Source organism: Miscanthus floridulus, chromosome 5, assembly GCF_019320115.1.
Source record: "Miscanthus floridulus cultivar M001 chromosome 5, ASM1932011v1, whole genome shotgun sequence".
NCBI classification, from domain to species: Eukaryota; Viridiplantae; Streptophyta; class Magnoliopsida; order Poales; family Poaceae; genus Miscanthus; species Miscanthus floridulus.
The window spans coordinates 102,119,937-102,139,349 of NC_089584.1; the positions used below are offsets into that span (position 1 = coordinate 102,119,937).

The following is a 19,413-nucleotide window of genomic DNA, read 5'->3' on the forward strand; positions in this document are numbered from 1 at the left end:
CTAACTACATCACCAATCCTATCCTCCTTCTCCTGCTCCTCGTCTTCCTGTTCAAACTCATTCACATCAATGTCATTGCTTATACAGCCTACTGAAGTTGAATGAAACTGCTCCTATGTCAACTGACCATCTAAATCCATGTGTACCCTGAGTTGCTTCCCTTTTGACCCCCAATTCTTGTTCATTGGCTCCAACACCGTCAATAGACAGCCCATCCTAGACACCCTACATCTTGTACCTATTCTCCACCACCACCTCAGCCATAGGCACATTGGAACCTTTGATCACCCTATTGTAGCGGGACCAGTGAGCACAGTCGTGCAAGTGCATCAGAACATAGTGTGCCCTAGTCTTCCCACTATCAAACCTCCCCTTCAATGTGAAATTACCGCCAAACTTTGCATTCAAACGGACACAAAGGTCGTTGAAGCTAAGAGGTTCATCGAACCATTATAATTCTTCCTCCATATCCTCAAACATACCATCTTCTTTTCTAACACTTCCTTCATAGAAAACTTGGACACAACAATCCATCTACAAAAACATTTGAGGAAACTTCATCAAGTCATCAAAATCGTCGTATCACACACTACTAAGTACCAACACTTAAAAACTAGTATCTATACTAACTACCATTACTACTAGAAACTAACTAAACCCTAACTACCTAAGCAATCTTTAAACCCAAAGTCCTAACTAATAATATCCTAAACCCTAGACCTCTAATCCGAACTAAGAAAAACCTAAACCCTAAATTACTAACCAAACCCTAAACCCAAAATCCTAACTAACAAAAACCTAAACGCTAACTACCTAACCATACCCTAAATCCTAACTACTTAACTATACCAAATTACTAACACTAATCAATTGATTCAAAAATTAATCACCAAAATGAGGATCTTGGAGGGGGGAATACCTTAGCAACAAGGGGGAGAGCTCCTAGGGGTTAGCCCCTACCACACCCCAAAAATTCCATTATGGGTTGTGAACAGTTTTCACTGAATAAAATTAATGCTTTTATCATTTTCTAAAGTTTTCAAGATTTAATTAGGGTTTTTGCAATTTATAATGTGAAAAATGTTGATTTTTAAATAACTTTTATAATATAATGTGAAGGGTGTTGCATTCATGCCAGTTGCATTTGGTGTTTATGAGTGCAAATTGTTTTGAAATATGATAGAGCGACGTTTCTTTCTCTCCGGGAATTTTTCTGACCTTTTCTGGAATTAAATTCCTTTTTCCTTGGGCTTAATAGTTTTCCTTGATCTTTGCAACAATCTTTTCGTGAGCTCAAACAACTTTATTTGAGTTCCTCATCCTTTAATCTATCTCCAGGATTTTTCCGAGGATTTTTCTGAGCTCCGGGCTATTTTTCGTGGCTTAAAAAGCAATTCTGGATTTTCTAGAATTATTTTAATTCATGAAATTAAAATAATCCCAAAACCCTAATTTTTCCACCGACCCAAATCCTGCCTATAAATACTTGCCAGTGTTCCTCTCGATGCAAGGGTTCTAGAAGTACATCCCGTTTCCGCAGCAGCCACCCGTAGCATCCTAGATCGGACGTCGAATTTCGGAAGAGGCTAGGTTTCCGGCAAGCTTTTTCGGGCAAACCGTCGTGGCCCAGCGACAACCACCACCACCCAGAGGTAGATCTCTTCGTTCTCTACGCCGTGGTATATTCCTTTTCACGAATCCATCACCGTTTGACCTTTTTCCATCTCTTTTTCTTTTCTCCGGCGAGGTTCTCCATTGTCGGCTCCTGTTTTCCTTCTCTGGCCACCGCTATCTGTTCCTTGGCTGCCCACGGCCGCTATCGGCCAGCCATGCCCATCCTTGGCCGGCTACCCCCCCCCCCCCCCCCGGCCGCCCCACAGCCTTCCCCTTGGCCGTCCTGGCCTTGGCCTCATGCCCTATGCCGCCCAGCGCTGCGCCTTGCGTGGCCGTCACTGGCCGCCACGGCCGGCAGCCTGTTCCCCATGGCTGGCCACCAGGTCTCCCAAGCCAACTGCTTCCTCCCATGGCCGGTCGGTAGCCCCCTCAGCCCCTGCCTTTTTTTTTCTGGCCGAGCTTCTCCTCTGTCTTCCCTGTACGCGTGTGAACAGTAACCCGTGACTACTGTAGCGCGATTCAATCAGAGGTGGAAGGACCTACATACAAATGCAGTTTTCTCGTTTCACAGATAAGTCCCTGATTCATTTATTTTCCATCCTTTTTCATCCGTTATTCCTTCAAATCTAATCCAAATTCCGTTGTTTCAGTTTCATCTCTCCAATACGTATTTCTATCATTGTTTAATCCCGCCAATACTAATTATTTTATTTATTTCAGCGCTTTTCAAGTGAAATACCTGGAAAGCCCTCCCTTGTTTAAATCGTCCGGAGTCCGTATCTTTTCCGTCCGATCTTCGTTTCCACGGTTTTTGCGCTCACACGATCGTAGAAACAAGACCTACGCGTAAGTAACATTTTATTAAGTTGTTTATCATGTTTGGTGTACTGCTTTTATTTATTTGTGTATGTTTGCTTGTATGTCTATGCGCCCGAAGATTTGCCGTGATGGAAGAGAAGTCATCGGTGGACCCCGAAGACCAAGAGTTGAGTTGTTATGCGTTTCTAAGCCTAAGGCAAGTGTCCTTGACCATCTTGCTCCTACATTTGTTTTACTTTGAGTTAGTGTAGTTAGACCATTAGTTGCATGCAGAGTCATAATTTGAATCCTATGTTAGGGTTTACTAGAACTTGATGTTATCATCCTTGTAACCTGGGTTGGTTGGGTAGCTGTCTTGCTTAGCTTGCAGTCTTGGGTTGGAAAGGTTATCATTTAATAATTGATTAATGATTTATGCAACTTGGGTTGGTAATGTTTATAGCAACATGGTGAATAGAAATTCGGCAGGATGGTTGGTTTTGGTGGAGGTGTGTGCCAGATTTTGGGTAAATGTTTTCTGGTGGATTGTTGGAATTGGTGGAATGGATTGTGCTCGTCCCTGCTTGGATTCTAAGGACCAGTTCATGGACAAGTAACCCGGCTTAACAGCGCAACCTCGAGGGCTTTGTGGCTTTGGCCTTGGCCAAGTAATTAGTTTCCTCCAAGTTATGCTACATCGGGTCGGTTTGTGTGGCACAAGAGGGGGCTTCTGCAATGGTGTTGGTACCCACTGTTAGTGGTTAGAAACCTTAGTGAAGGTGTAAAATAGACTTGGAGGGACTTTGTAAAGGCCTTGTAGTGTGACCTCGCTGAGCACCTAGGTAGTGTGAAGCATGATGGGGAAACATGACTCGTGGTGAAAGTGTGCAACCTCTGCAGAGTGTAAAACTGATATATCAGCCGTGCTCACGGTCAAGAGCGGCCTGGACTTCTTCTTGATTAGATGGCTCTGGTTCAGTTGGGAGGCTTGGATGGAATCCAAGTGTTGGTTTGCTTGGATGGAATCCAGGTGTGGTGCTCGGATGGGATTCGAGTGTTGGTTACAGTGGTTCTCCGAGGTGAAGGAAGATCTCACCTAGTTAAATAGGTGCTTAAGGTTTAAGGTAATAGGTGTGTTGCTTAAGTGCTTGTGTCAAACCCTGTTAGCCTTTCCTTGTGTTGGCTCGCATGTCATACTTTCCTACACTTGCGGAGTACATTTCGATGTGCTCACCCTTCTCTTTGTCCCCTTTGCTACCCCACCCAACGGTTCGGACTAGAAGATGGAGTTTCTAGAAGATGGCATTTCGTGAAGACGGTGTCGATGCTAGGCTGGTGTACCCTCGGTCAGCTGCCTAAAGGGATGGAGACCCTGCTCTGCTGGAACTCTAATGTAATTTTGTGTTTAGACCCTCTGGTCATTTTTGTAATATGTAATCGCTTTTGTATTAAACACTGCAATGTATCACTTTTGTTGTCGCATGTATGAATAAACAGATCCTGGCATACATGTGATGTGCATTCGGTTTTGTTTTATGAAACTGGGTGTGATAGCCCCGACGACGGAGAGGGCCGCTGACGTCCTCGCCGGCGGCGGCGGTGGCCGAACGGATGGCCACCAAGGGAGACGGCACGGGCGACCAAGGGGCTGACCCCCACCCTATCAATAGGGGAATGGGGAGGGAGGTAGGGAGGGAGGCACGGTCGACGGTGAAGAAGCCAAGGGAGGGGGCGACGACGGGCGTCTGGTGGGCACGGATGAAAGGGAAATAATGGAGAGAGAGAGGGGAAAGATGAAACCACATCGTGGGTCTGTAACTGGGCTTGCCGCGCCATGCGGGCACTGCCACACCAAGATCTGTGGCGCGGAAGCACCTGCCACGTTAGCCGGTTAGGCCCGGGCCAGTGCCATGTCACTCCCTCTGTCATGCCGCCATGCATGGCGCGCTAGTGTTGTTTGGCCGCGCCATAGCAATAGGCGTGGCAAAAAAATGTTAGTTTTGAAAAAAAAACAGTGTTAGATTTTAAAATAGTTTAAACATAGTGTTTAAAAAAATTCCGTCTGAGCAGCTTGTCAGCGCGACCACGGCGGCGAGGGCTCCATCGAGCGAGGCAGCGGGCCTGGGGGCGCTGCGTCTGAGCGGCTTGGCAAGCGAAGGTGCGGGCCCAGGGGTGCCGCGGCTGTGAGAAGGGGGCAGTGAGCCGGCGACGCTGGTGCAGTCAGAGCGGCCGAGATCGAGGAACCTCACCGTGCCGAAGTCCGCGAGCCACGGCTCGTTGTCTGGTTACAGCAGCAAGTCACGTCGCGGTGGATCTTCGGCCGCGAGCAGTCATGGTGCAGGTATGCTAGCGCATTCGCCGGCCCATCGATGACACACGCCCGCACAGGCTAGTCGAATATGTCACAGACTCGCAGCCACGGCCGGGCCCGTAGCCCCGTACCGTACAACACCTTCCCAAGGCTGCCTCGCTCTACCAGCTCGAACGCTAGGTACATGTGCCCACCCATGGTGCCGAAGCCGTGGTCCCTCACGATGTTGCGATGTCGGACGCACGTTCCCGCAGCACGCGTCACCGGTCTCCGAAGCGTCCAGCCTGCTCCTCCGGCGGCACCTCCTCTCGCTGGACACGGCCGCGGACGGCAGCGGTGGGCAGCAGCACCCGGCTGCCACGTGCGCAGGCGCTGTCCTTCGTGTCGGACGCGCTCGACACCGCCACCTCGGGCTCGCCATCCCTATCCCCGTCGTCGCTCCGCGCCGCGAAGCGCCTGCTGGACCCGCGCTGGCGCGCCATGAGCTCGTGCTCGCGCCCACCGCCTACGAGGCGCTCTCCACGCCGCGGCTGCTCCCCATCATGCGCCACGCCCCGACCACCGCGGCCGTCATGGCTAAGGCCAAGGACAACGACAATAGATCGGAGTATGGGACGAGGCGACAGCTACGCTAGGGTGCACCAAGCGTCGCCTCTGGGCCGGCCTGGCCACGCCTAATGTCGTTCAAACAAGCAATATACATGGTAATCGTAATTCTAACTAACCAATTAACCTTAATATTGGCAATCCTAATCCTAATCCTTCAATCTAACGTTCTAACGAACTCATATTTTCCTTCATACAATACCTACTCATTCAAATCATTTGACCGTGGAGACCGAGGAGGAGCTTCATTACCTTGACAAGGCCGAGGAGGAGCTTCGGGGAAGGTAGGGAGGGGAACGCCAAGGGAGGGAAATTCGGCGGCTGGCCGTGGGAGAGCCGGGAGGCAATGGCGCGGCGGTGCCGGCTGGGAGGCACGCCGGCGGGGGCAGGGCGGCACGGAGGCGGCTGCTGTGCCCTGGCGACTGAAACAGAGAGGGAGGGCGGGACTGGGCCGCGGGCCTATATTAGGCTCTGTCGCACCCTGGGCGGTGGCGCGTTACTGCCGTGCCATGATGCGTGGCGTGTCACCACCGTGCCCTGATCGGTGGCGCGGCAGAGCCGGTCACGTTGGCTCATCATGGAGGAGAAAAATATAATCCTATTCCTATACATGTAAATTTCGTGAACTTACAAATTCATGCTATGAAATTGTATCAGGGGATTCGAATGTGTCTACAATGTAGTGGAGAGTGCGTGATATGGCAGGAATTTGTTGATGAACAGCCATGGGAGAAAGTTCGGTCCAGGTACCCTTTTCTACTATATTTGTTATGTTCACCTTGCCCCTTGTGATTTGCTGTTTCTCTCAGCAGATCGACTGCATATTGTTTCCCTGAAAATCTTCAAGGTTTAACTGAGACTGCATTATGGCTTTGAATTGTCGAACCCATCGGCATTCAAGTATTTTTTTTTTGAAGACGGCATTCAAGTATTTTTAGTAACTTTTACTGATGACTGAAGTAACATTACGTGATATGGTTCTTATACACAGCAAATCGAAAGATATCCTTTTGGATTCCTGTGCATACATGTGTTCGAGAAAAATATTCCTGTGCATACATTGTCATATATCCTTTCTGTATTTGCTATTTGCAGTTCTCCTTTGAAAGTAAAAGAAGATGACGAAGTTGACAAGTTAGAGATAAATATCAACAACCCCAAAAGATCAAAGCATACTTATGCATCACCTTCACCGGAAGTTGCCATCAAGGTTAGCCGATCTTTAAGAGTAAGTAATATTTTCTACACATCTGTACACATGCGACTGTACCTTGTCATCCATAATTTATATGGGTCTACAAAACTTATATGCACCACTAACACAGACAATGACCAGGCTTGTTTTTTGTGATATCCCTCGCAGCAACAAAGAATTCTACATCCGATTTGGCTTGCAGTGAATACTTTGTTTTGTAGGGGGTTCAACATGAGGAGAGCATATGAAAACAACAGAAACAATTGTGTTTCACTTTGTTACCTGCTAGCTCCACAAAATCTGAAACTCCTTTTAGTGGCGATGCTTGCTGACTGCCATGGAGTGTAGCAATGCTTGCGACTGCCGTGGACTTGCTTCCATATTTCCATTGTGTTCTGTGTGAAATCATATTATTGTTAGTAGGCAGCCAGCAGCCTATGATTGATGTTCATGCCACTCTTAACTATTAACACGAGGAGTGTAAGTGCAGCCACTTCTTGATGGGTCTAAAGCCTCAGTTTGAGGACTGACATCTGAAAGCTCTATGCTTAATTACTTTTATAGCTGATCAACCATATGCCATAATTTGTTTCCTGGTACTGTGGAGACAATAATGATTTACTGCACTGGTCACTGATCAGGTCGTAATTCAGCCGTTGACTGCGAGTTTATCTTAGTCATTTTTTTGAAAGATATTTATTGTTGCATTTTGGAGTCTGGATGTTAAGAATATCCAATAGGATCATATGACCACAATATCTGGTTGATTGATATCTTCTGAGGATTGGTTGTGCGCTCAGACTTGGATTGCGGGTGAAGGCAAGTATCACGACTTCGGTTAGATAGGATAGGTATCTCCTGATTGATGTAATCTTGTGATGTAATATAGAGTTACCAAAGTAGTTAGCTTCTTGTTATACAAGTTGTACCGTCACGCCAGGGGCTCTTCCTGGCTATATTAACACGAAGCCGTGAACCTGAGAGGGCATCACGTTCCAACCATTTTCACATGATAATCAGAGTTAGGTTAGTCCATAATATTCTCGATGTCTTCCTCTTCCACGCTTCAACAATCGTTCTCTCTAATTGGTTGTCCCGTCACCGAGAAGCTGGGCAAAGGGAATTTTCCCCTATGGAGCGCCCATGTGCTGTCTGCTCTTCATGGTGCGCAAATAGCGCACTATCTCAAGCCCGACATTGTGGTGCCGGCGAAGCAGATCCCCAAGGCGGCTGACAAGCCTACTGAGCTCATCCCCAACCCTGAGTATGAAACTTGGGTTGCGAAGGACTAGCAGATCGTTAACTATATGCTCTCCAATATCTCCAAGGAGATCCAGGTGCAAGTCTCCAATTGCGCCACATCGGCCGAGATATGGAAAGTGATCTCAGAGATGACGGCTTCCCAGTCTCGGGGCCATATCATCAACACGCGCATGGCGTTTGCCACAGCGTAGAAGGGCTCGTCTACAATCGCCGACTACTTCAACAAGATGAAATCTCTTGCTAACGGCATGGTGGCCGCCGACAAACGTCTTGAAGATGAAGAGATCATCTCCTATGTACTAGCTGGACTTGACATGTATTTTAATCCAATTGTCTTGGTTGTCACGGCCCGCACGGAGCCGCTATCTTTGGGCGAGCTCTACACCCAGCTAGTGAGCTGGGAACAGCGGATGGATCTCCTGCACAGTGGATTCGGTTCATCTGCTAACACGGCTACACGTGGAGGCCGTGGCTGTTTCAACCGCGGCGGTGGTGGCCGAGGACGTGGGAGCGGCCGCAACTGTGGCAACAACAACAACAGCGGGCGCCCCCGGCAGAACTACAACGACGATAAACCCATCTGCCAGCTCTGCGGCAAGGAGGGCCACACCGGACTCCGCTACTTCAAGCGTTTTGATGCTTCCTTCACCGGCCCACCAGAGCAATCCCGATCTGCCTCCTCTGTGTCATATGGGATCGACACCAACTGGTACACCAACACTGGTGCTACCGACCACATCATGGGAGAGCTAGAGAAGCTCACCGTGAGGGACAAGTACCATGGAAACGACAAGGTTCATGCTGCTAATGGCGCATGTATGAGAATCAATCAATTTGGTCGAAGTTTTGTTCGTACCCCAAATCAAAATCTCATCCTAAACAATGTTCTTTATGTTCCTGAAGCTAACAAAAGCCTTGCTTCTGTTCATCGTCTTACATCCGATAACCATGCTTTTATTGAATATCATCCCAACTATTTTTTGATTAAGGACCAGGCGACAAAGAAAACCATCCTTAGAGGGAATGTGAAGGCGGCCTCTACCCGTTGAAGTCTAGGCCGTCATCGAATAAAGGGGCGTTTGGTGCTGTCAAGTCTCCTTTGTCCAGGTGGCATAGTCGTCTCGGCCACTCTTCTTTTGCAGTCGTTCAACAAGTCCTTAGCAAAAATAGTATTCCCTTTGTTGCCAATTTGAATAAAGAAACTGTTTGCGATGCTTGCCAAAAGGGCAAAAGTCATCAGCTATCCTATCCTAGATCCACGAGTATCTCATTGAGTCACTTAGAACTTGTATTTTCTGATGTATGGGGTCCTGCATCCACTTCTGTTGGCAAAAATAGTTATTACGTTAGCTTCATTGATGATTTCAGCAAGTTTACATGGATTTATTTGCTTCATCATAAATCTAAAGTTTTTCAAAAATTTCATGAATTCCAAGCTAGGGTTGAACGCCAATTTGATAGAAAAATTCTCGCTATGCAAACTGACTGGAAAGGGGAATATCAAAAGCTGAATACCTTCTTTCAGCGCATTGGCATCTCACATCATGTCTCATACCCTTATGCACATCAACAAAATGGCTCCGCTGAACGCAAACATCGCTATATTGTTGAAGTAGGTCTCTCGCTTTTAGCCCATGCTTCTATGCCCTTAAAATTTTGGGATGAAGCTTTCATCATTGCCACCTATCTTATTAATCGCCTCCCTAGTAAAATTATCAATAACCAAACTCCTCTTGAACGCCTGTTTCATCAAACACCAGACTACTCCACTCTTCGTACTTTTGGCTATGCATGCTGACCGAATCTACGGCCTTATAACGCTCGCAAGTTGCAATTCCTCTCCAAACGCTGTGTCTTCCTAGGATACAGTAACATACACAAGGGGTTTAAGTGTCTGGATGTCAATGAAAGGTGTGTCTATATTTCTCAAGACATGGTCTTCGATGAACACGTCTTCCCCTTCGCCGAACTCCACCCAAACGTCGGTGCTCGATTACGATATGAAATTCTCCTCCTTCCTCCAACTTTGACAAACCCTTCTCATGATTTTGGGGACGACAATTCTTCAGATCATTTTGATAATGATTCCTTGCATACTAACCCTATGTCTAAGCATGCAGCACATGAAAAAATTTCAGCGCCAAACGAACTAAATCTGGTTGGAAACAGGCGTCATTTCATGCTCCCCGAGCAATTTCCCGTTTTGGCAGGAACAAGCGGCGATCCCTAGGCTGATTCACCTACACCTTCCACTGCAGAGCCGATAGGATTGGTCTTGGATCCGGCGGCGTTAGCTCCTGCGCTCGTGACGAACGCGTCAGCTCCACTGGCATCCTCTTCGAGTGCGCCACCTGTCTTAAACTTGCCTCGCCTGGCTTCGTGGACGGGGGCACATGATATTTCGACAGGTGGTGGAGAATCTCCCTTGGGTCCGCCGCTCGTTGGATCTTCTGCGCCAGCCATAGATCAACCCACCAGATCTTCGCTCGTCGGATCTTCTGCGCTAGCCACAGATCAACCCACCGGATCTTCTACATCGCCTGCAGCACCGGCTCTCCAGCGACCCACCACACATCTACAACAAGGTATACGCAAACCAAAAATTTACACTGATGGAACTATTTGATATGGTCAGTTAGTAGCCACCACTGAAGGTCCTATTGATTTGCAACATGCCTTAGTCGATAATAATTGGAAGCGTGCTATGGATGTTGAATTACATTGATCAGGAATAAAACTTGGCATCTAGTTCCACCTCAAAAAGGTAAAAATATGATAGATTGCAAGTGGGTCTATAAAATCAAAAGAAGATCAGATGGAAAAATTGACAAATATAAGGCACGCCTAGTAGCAAAGGGGTTCAAACAACGATACGTCATTGATTATGAGGATACTTTTAGTCCTATTGTGAAAGCAGCCACAATTCATCTTGTGCTCTCTCTAGCTATGTCTAAGGATTGGTGTTTGAGGCAACTCGATGTTCAGAACACTTTCTTGCATGGTTTCCTTGAAGAAGAGGTATACATGAAACAACCGCCAGGTTGTGAAGATAAGACCAAACCACATCACTTATGCAAACTTGATAGATCCCTGTATGGTTTAAAATAAGCACCACGTGCCTGGTATTCTAGGTTGTGTGGTAAACTTTAGAGTCTAGGCTTTGTTCCCTCCAAAGTTGACACATCATTATTCTTTTATCGGAAAGGAAATCATGTCATCTTTATGCTTATATATGTTGATGATATAATTGTGGCCAGTTCATCACAGGAAGCAGTGGATGCTCTTCTCCGAGATTTAGAGAAGGACTTTGCAATCAAAGATCTGGAGAACCTTCACTATTTTCTTGGCATACAGGTTCAAAGAAAGAAAGGTGAATTGCTTTTGACACAGGAATGGTATGCTTCTGACAAGAGAGTTAATATGTAGTTATGTAAACTCTTCAAAACACCCCTTAATACTACCGAAAAGCTTTCAGTCACTAGTGGCACTCGGTTAGGAGTGGAGGACTCAATCAGATACAGGAACATTGCTGGAGCTCTCTAGTATCTCACCCTCACACGACCAAATCTGTCTTTTTCGGTCAACAAAGTTTGTCAATTCCTTCACTCGCCGACGACCGTTCATTGGAAAGCTGTGAAGAGAATATTGAGATATGTACAAGAAACAATCGGCCTAGGGTTTAAAATTAGAAAATCTAACTCTATGCTTGTAAGTGCTTTTTCAGATGCTGATTGGGCCGGTTGCCCTGATGACAGACGATCTACAGGCGGCTTTGCTGTATTCCTAGGTTGCAACCTAGTGTCATGGTGCGCAAGAAAACAGCCTACAATTTCAAGATCAAGTACAGAAGCTGAATACAAGTCTTTGGCCAACACTACTGCAGAGGTAATGTGGGTACAAAAATTACTTGATGAGTTAGGTATTCCACATCCTTTGGTAGCATGTTTATGGTGTGATAATCTTGGCGCAAAGTATCTATCTGCTAACCATGTATTTCATGTACGCACCAAGCATATAGAGATTGAATTTTATTTTGTACACGGACAAGTTACATCAAAGCGCCTGGACATTAGATTCATCAGCACTACGGATCAGATCGCCGATGGCTTCACTAAGCCTCTTCCAGAGAAGCAAATGGTCATGTTCAGAGACAATCTCAACCTCGCTGATAAGTTGTGATTGAGGGGGATGTTAAGAATATCCAATAGGATCACATGACCGCAATATCTGGTTGATTGATATCTCCTGAAGATTGGTTGTGCGCTCAGGCTTGGATTGCGGGTGAAGGCAAGTATCACAGCTTCGATTAGATATGATAGGTATCTCCTGATTGATGTAATCTAGAGTTACCAAAGTAGTTAGCTTGTTCTTGTTGTACAAGTTGTACCGCCACGCCAGGGGCTCTTCCTAGCTATATTAACACGAAGCCGTGAGTCTGAGAGGGCATCACGTTCCAACCATTTTCACACCGGAGATATCGGTTTGTGTGTCTGTTGTTGGAGAAAAGTGAGGCTTGAGTGGGAGGTGTAATTATACCTCTAACCACTTAAGTTCAAGTCCTCTTCGACTCAAATTTGGATGTCTATTCTTTTCTTAATGAAAAAACCGCCTCGTTCGTTGCCTTTTTTTGTTTGGGGTTGGACGAGAAATGCATGCTGTATAGTACTTTATTACAGGAAAGAGCCATGACTCGGCGAGAGGCAAGTTTGGAGGTGATAACCTGTGCTGACAGAGCCATGACTCGGCGAGAGGCAAGTTTGGAGGCGAATAACCTGTGCTGACAGAGCCATGGCTTGGCGAGAGTCAAGTTTGGAGGTGAAAAAACTGTGCTACCATATGTAAGTCTAGATGTCGTTGTGATTATCTGCGCTGTGGGTGAAGATCAGAAAAATGTGGGGATCGACTGATCGAGGCTTTCTTGTGCCGCTCGCCACCTCCAGTTTGCTTGCCTTTCTGTTGCCCCGAGTTTCAGCCCACCATTTGCCTCGGCAACTAAACCCTTGCTTGCACGGGGCCGTTCGATTGGACACATCTGCTTAACTCTCTACCTGGCTGCGCTTTAATCCGGCTTCGTGTTGCATACTTTACATTTGGAATTAGAACCTGTGAATTTGATTTGCAGCCTAATGCAGCACTGCGATTGTGAGGCTCGGAACCGGGATTCTGTGGTAAACGATAAAACGACGATGCTCGTCATATCTGGAGAGGCTACCCAACCGACGACGATTCCAACGTGTCATCAAGCGACCTGCATGAGCTTCACAACTCTCCGAGGCTCACAAGTCACAACGTGTTATCAGTGCAGCATTGTGCAATTTTTTTATGCGATCTCAGCTCCAAGGAGCGTGGTGCAAACGCAATGCACGCGTGTCCAGCAGATTGTTCCGATATACACCGCACGAGCCAAATGTGAATTCACTAAATCCCACATGTTAAGTTGACTACGTGGTGCAAACGCAATGCACGCGTGTCCAGCAGATTGTTCCGATATACACCGCACGAGCCAAATGTGAATTCACTAAATCCCACATGTTAAGTTGACTATAATCATCCTAACACCTGGTGATCCGCACGGCCACGACCCACGAGCGGCTCAGCGCGTGCCACTGACTTTTTTTTATAAGCTCATCTAGGTAAAGTTGTAGTATATGTTCATGTACGAACACATGCTCACACTACACACGCACACCCGCGTACACACCACACGGGCACAATAAGACCTACAACTATTCACAGATTAGAAGACCACGTCCTTCTAGAGATCGCCAGGACCATCCATGGCTCCATAAGTGACGGGTGTGTTGCAATTTCTCTGTAGCTCCACACAAGAGAGGCTACAGATTATTATTGAGAATAAATCTAGGTGAGAACGCGAGTTCAATTCTGGCAATTGAACTCGCGCCCGTAGCGAGCTCACCTAGCTAGGCTAGCCACCGAGCCTAGCACGGTTCTCCGTGCTAGACGAGGAAGAGTTTAGAAATTTGTTATTATTAAAAATGAAAACTAAGTTAGAATACTGTTATACAAATAAGTTTTGTCATATTATCATTATCTAACTTAGTTCACCCATTGGAATACTTATTCGAAGACTTTTACAATTTTTATTAATCAATTTTGGAAAATATTGGGATGGTATGACCGTTTTGCCCCTGTTCCAATTGACTTGTCCCTCACCCTAATCCTCCATTAGGTTGTAGGTTGTCGGTGTTTTGAGAACCGACTAGTAAATTTATCACCGCACTGTTCAAGGAATTCGATGGCTAGCACTTAGAACATAGAGGATTTATACTGGTTGGGGATTGAGCCCTACGTCCAGTTGCCGAAGACCTGTGAGTACGTGTTCCTAAATGCCAAAGTGCTCCAAAAGGCTTACAACAGGGGTATGCAAGCTAAGAGTTCGAGGAAGGGGAAATGTTCGTAGGAGATTGATTGAGAGAAGTTCTCTATTCTATTGTAAGATGTTCTCGATGTCCCTATGAAGGAAGGCCTGGCTCCTCTTATATAATCGTGAGGGCCAGGTTACATGTAGAGTAGGGTTCTCCTAGCTCGAGTGGCTAGGAACCCAAGGGGTGGAGAAGCTAGCACGCTTGCTAAGCAAACTATCTAGTATTGTCGTCAGTAGGGTCGTTGTGAGCTTGCTCCATACACCAATGGGCATCGTATAGTGGAGGTACTATTCCATTCATGGCTGTGCAATGGGAGTGTAGGATCTCTGGTTAGCGTAGAGGAGGGGTGAATAACCCTGTCAAAACAAACACTCAAATTTTTATCAAATTCACCCTACGGCACTGCTGCTCTGGAGGGCGGCACTGCCGGACTGCGGCACTATCGGGCCAGAACAGCGGCACTGTCGCACCTGCAGACAACTTTGAGTCACAGTTCAAAATCCATGAACGAAAACTTAGATCGGAGAAATTTCCTAGCTTACTGCAGGTATGACAATCACATATCAAGAGCTAGAAGTAGTAGGAACACCACACACAAGTAGATTGACTAGAAACCCTAGAAATAATCTCAACCACAATATGTCATGCAAGTAATGTAAATCAAGCACAAGTGACACAATGATTTATCTCGTGGTTTGGCTCGCCACCAAAGCTTGTCTACCTCCACGTTGTTGAGGTTAGCCACTAAGGCTTAGGGCTTTCCAACCCTTCCTCGTTCTCAAGTCAAGAGACTTAACTCTTGAGATGAGGGGTGAGTTTACTAGCTTTAAGAGATGGTTACAAACCTTCCGAGGCTGCCACACAAGTTGGCAAGCTTCACGGGCGACACTCTAGTTGGCTAGGAGCCAAGCTCTAAGAGTAACAAACACAACCACTAGCAAAAACGTAAACCAAGTGCTCTTTAGAGTTGGGAAATCAATGGAGCTGCTCTCTAATCGAGTTTTGGACCCTTTTCCCTCAAGGATTGATGGGGAAATCAATGGATTTGCTTGTGGGCTTGAGGTCAACAATGGAGGGAGAGAGAGAGCTCCTGCTCTGTTTTGGGCATGCTGAAGTGAGGAAGAAGAGGTAGAGTACCGTTGGGAAGGGAGGGGAAGGGTATAAATACCCCCAGCCCCCAACGATCACTTAAGTCGCGGCAGTTCCACGGCTCAAGTGCGGCAGTGCCTCTCTTCAAGTGCGCCAGTACCGCACCACGCAAGACAGCAAGGGTAAGAGTAAAATATAGACAGTCTTGGCTGTGAATCTGAGGATGCATGTGTATGTTTGAGCACTTGATAGCACATATTAGCTTAAGCATTGTGTCCCCCTTTATAGTACGGCTTTTCCTATACTCAAATTCAAAATATAAAAGAATTTAAACCTCCTTTGAGTTTCAAGCCATCTACATTTGTAATTAGGGGCGCCTCCATTTCGTGTAGCATCCTCGAACATGAATTTCCTGCTTGTCATCTCAATAAATCTCATTAGTTTTCTAATTGCGTGGTCATTATCACCAAAACCCATAATTAGGGCTTGATTGCACTTTCAATCTCCCCTTTTTGGTGATTGATGACAACCCAATTAGAGCTTACAAAAGATATAAAATAAATACTAAGATTTTAAAGCCATGGGTGTAGAGTCTCCCCCTAAGTAGGTGAATAGAGAATTGAATTCTTAAATTGACATAAGAAGCCAAGATTCATATTTTAGTAAAAGTGATGGGGCTCCCCCTATATCCATGCTCCCGTGGGGTGCTGCATACTGTGTCAGGTATGTAAAACGTGATGCAAATGATAGTTTATGCACAACATGGTTTGCTGTTGCAGCTGGGTGCGGCACTACCGCACCAGAGTGCGGCACTATCGCATTGCTGTAACAGCACAGATCAGATAAGACACCACATAGCATGTGATACATATAAAGATATATATTCTAGCATAATTGTATTACAAGCGACAACATAGATTAATATATATCCATATCCCACATATATAAAAAGTACTTAAGTAGCATTATTTCAAAAATAGAGTTTCTAATGGACTCTCAAACTCTCACCTAATGAAGACTACTCTAAACAAATACGAACATGACTCTAGCTGTAGCAACCTCCTCTCCATGGCGTTGAAAAAGTTGTTGACCCCTCTAATTTTCTCCCCCTTTGGCATAAAGCACCAAAAAGAGAAGAAAAGAAAAAAGACCAACACTCACTCCTCATCTTCTTGGATGGTGTCCCAATCGACATCATCCTCACCAGCAGCTCCACTAGCACCTGCAACATCCTCCTCTCCACCATCATCATCGTTGTCGGAGGAGGAGGAGGAGGAAGAAGAAGACACCATCGTCCTCCCTTAGTGATGAGTGGTCGAAGTGTGGCGCTCACGTCTGGTGCTCCTCTTCATGGACTGCAAGGTGGACCTAAAACTCATGTGAGGATCAAGCTCTGGCAGCTCCTCCTCCTCCTCTGAATCTATCTTAGAAAGACTAGGGAGGTCATCAAACCTTGGCAGTGACTGAACTAGAGAAAGAGGTGGTAGCCCCGCACGCTCTCTAGCCTCTCGGTTGGCTTCACGATTCTCCAACCGGTCCTAATATGCGGTCCTCGCTGCATAAGTGCATGTGGTGAAGATGGCCTTGATCCACTTTCCAAATTTCTCCATCTTCTTTTCCTTGCGAGGCCTAGAGCGGGACGACTCACGTACGTCCACAATTGATGGAGAGCATCTCACTGCCCTGCTAGCACTTGCCCCTTGGGTCTTCTCAATTTTGTAGATGGTGTGAAGACCATCTTTCTCAAATCTGTAGCCAGAGACCCTCTCAATCATAAACATAAGATAGGGGGCATAGGGTATCCCCTTTCTCCCATCCTCCATGGCGTTCCTCAGCTCATACCACATGAAGCGAGGGATATTAAACCTATCACCTCTAGGAGGAAATCTAGAAAGCACATTCCTCACATATCCATTAAGATCAGAAGCTGCTCTATCCTTGGGATTGATAGTGTGCCTGATCAAATTGTTCAGAATGTAATAATAGCTCTTCAGGCCACTGACCTTCCCTTATGCACTTCTCCTGTCAATCCACATATATGCAATGTCGCGGATCTCAGCTCTAGCCTCATCATGAATGTAAGTGAAGCCCCGCTCCTCCTCTCCAAAACCAAGGATCTGACTAAAAGTCACAAAATCAACTCTATAATGCCGTCCCTTAGTCATCTAGTGAATCTCATCAGTGTAGATACTATAGAAGAAAGTGGCATGGAACTAGAGTAGCACTTCCTCATTCCAATTATATCTAAAGCTCATAATATAAGTGAGGCCAAACAACTCACAAGCCTTGATCACCTTATTGAATTCTAGCTCATTCTTTGCCTTCATCTTCTCCCAATCAACATACTGCATCTTGACAACTTTGGATTTCTTGATGTTGAAGTTCATAGATGCATAGAAGTTGGAATGAAACTCATTCCAAAACTATAGTCTATCTCTAAATCCTTTGGCTGCTCATAGGGATTGTTCTCACGTGCTTCCTCCACCATCTTTAGCTTTCCCACATAGTTGAGCACGGGATGAGTACGTGTGTCAACAGGACGCCTCATGACTACATCCTTAGAATACTCTCTGATGTAGCTCCTGTCAAACTCCTCAAGATAAGGTGGAGTATCTAGGCAAGCACCTAGAGGAATAGTGTGGCTAGCCCTCTCTAAGTTCTCCTCCTCCTAGATCATCTGATCTCTCCCCCCTGTCTCTAGCAACATCTTTGCATGTTACACTGCTGCTGCCCCTATGGTCCTACCACGACCATGATGAGGCATCTGCTTATCCTGAGGCTCTGTCATCTTTGTTTTCCCCCTCTGGTCATCATTACCTCTGGAGGCCATCTACGCAAAAACATAGACCAAAATGAGAAACTATACAAATGGAGAGTAGGAGTTACCCTATAAAGCAAGTTCAGTAATCAAGAAGAGTCAACGTGCAAGCGAGAGAAGCAGCTAATCAGGTACTGCCCCTAGATGTGCGGCACTGCCGTGCCTAGAAGCGGCACTGCCACACTAGCTGTTTCACCAAGACCACACTTTGTATCTTCTTGTCTACTGAACTTACTTCATAATTTAACTCCTAGACCACTATATAATCTTAGAAAGCATATGCATGTCTATGTCATCGATCCATCTAAATATTATTGAGACAAAGCCTAGTAATCATGAATCTTAGCATTGGGTGCTGAGTGAAATAGATAAAGTGAGTCAACCATCGAACTAGGAGTGTAGCATTGCCATCTTTGCCACAGAGGTGCGGCACTGCCGCACTGAGGGTGTGGCACTGCCGTAGTAGTTAGTTTGGTTCCAAAGATGAATCATGATTTCTACTTTAATCAATCCTCAATACACCATCCAAACTACTATATACCTTCCAATCAACCATCCAAGACAACTAGAATCGACACATTGCATAGATCAGGAAGGATTTAGGGTTTCACCTTGGTTTTCATGGATTGAGGAGGAAAGAGATGAAATGGCTCCATCCACGAGCTACAGCGACTGCTAGCGACGACGAGGAAGACCAGTAGCATGGCATGGCACTATCGGAGGTGACAGCGGCGCCTTGCTAGGGTGTGATGGCGCTATGCACGAGACGGAGAGAAAGGAGAGAGAGAGAGGCGACGCTATAGGTGAGAATGAGGTGAGAGTTACCCTGGGGCCAAGTGAAATAAGAAGAGTAAATGGGCCCCTATGGTAACTGTTGTCATGGGCTGAATTTTGATTGAAATTCAAAGTGCGGCACTGCCGCAGGGTAGGTGCGACATAGCCGCACTTCCTAGTACAACAAATTTAGCTACTAACTAAATACCTCTCTATATATAGGATATGGACACATATCTCAAGCACACTATGATCAGCAACCAATAATCAATATAAACAGTTATCATAATGCACTTGTTTCTTATAATAAAATATTTTAAGCACAATATTTATACTTTTGTAATTCATTTCTCCTATCCATGCTAGTTCATCAATCAAGGTGTGCTATAGTTCAAACCATGTTACGAGAATCAAGAATATTTAGCTCACTACGCAAAGCATAAAACCTTGACTCATTAAGAGGCTTAGTGAAGATATCGGCTAGTTGCTTTTCGGTGCTCACATGGCGAATTTCAATATCTCCTTTGGCTTCGTGGTCTCTCAAGAAATGATGTTGGAT

General features: G+C 46.0%; 1 long non-coding RNA gene and 1 other non-coding gene across 2 annotated transcripts; both read left to right on the forward strand.

The window, feature by feature from the left end:
• Positions 1-5,980: 5,980 nt before the first annotated feature.
• On the forward strand, positions 5,981-7,123 carry LOC136452803 (uncharacterized). Its single transcript, XR_010758914.1, has 2 exons — positions 5,981-6,075; positions 6,425-7,123. It is a non-coding gene; the product is annotated as an uncharacterized lncRNA (long non-coding RNA).
• Positions 7,124-8,053: 930 nt separating this feature from the next.
• Positions 8,054-8,190, forward strand: LOC136455759 (small nucleolar RNA Z247). Its single transcript, XR_010759231.1, has one exon. It is a non-coding gene; the product is annotated as a small nucleolar RNA Z247 (small nucleolar RNA).
• Positions 8,191-19,413: the final 11,223 nt, after the last annotated feature.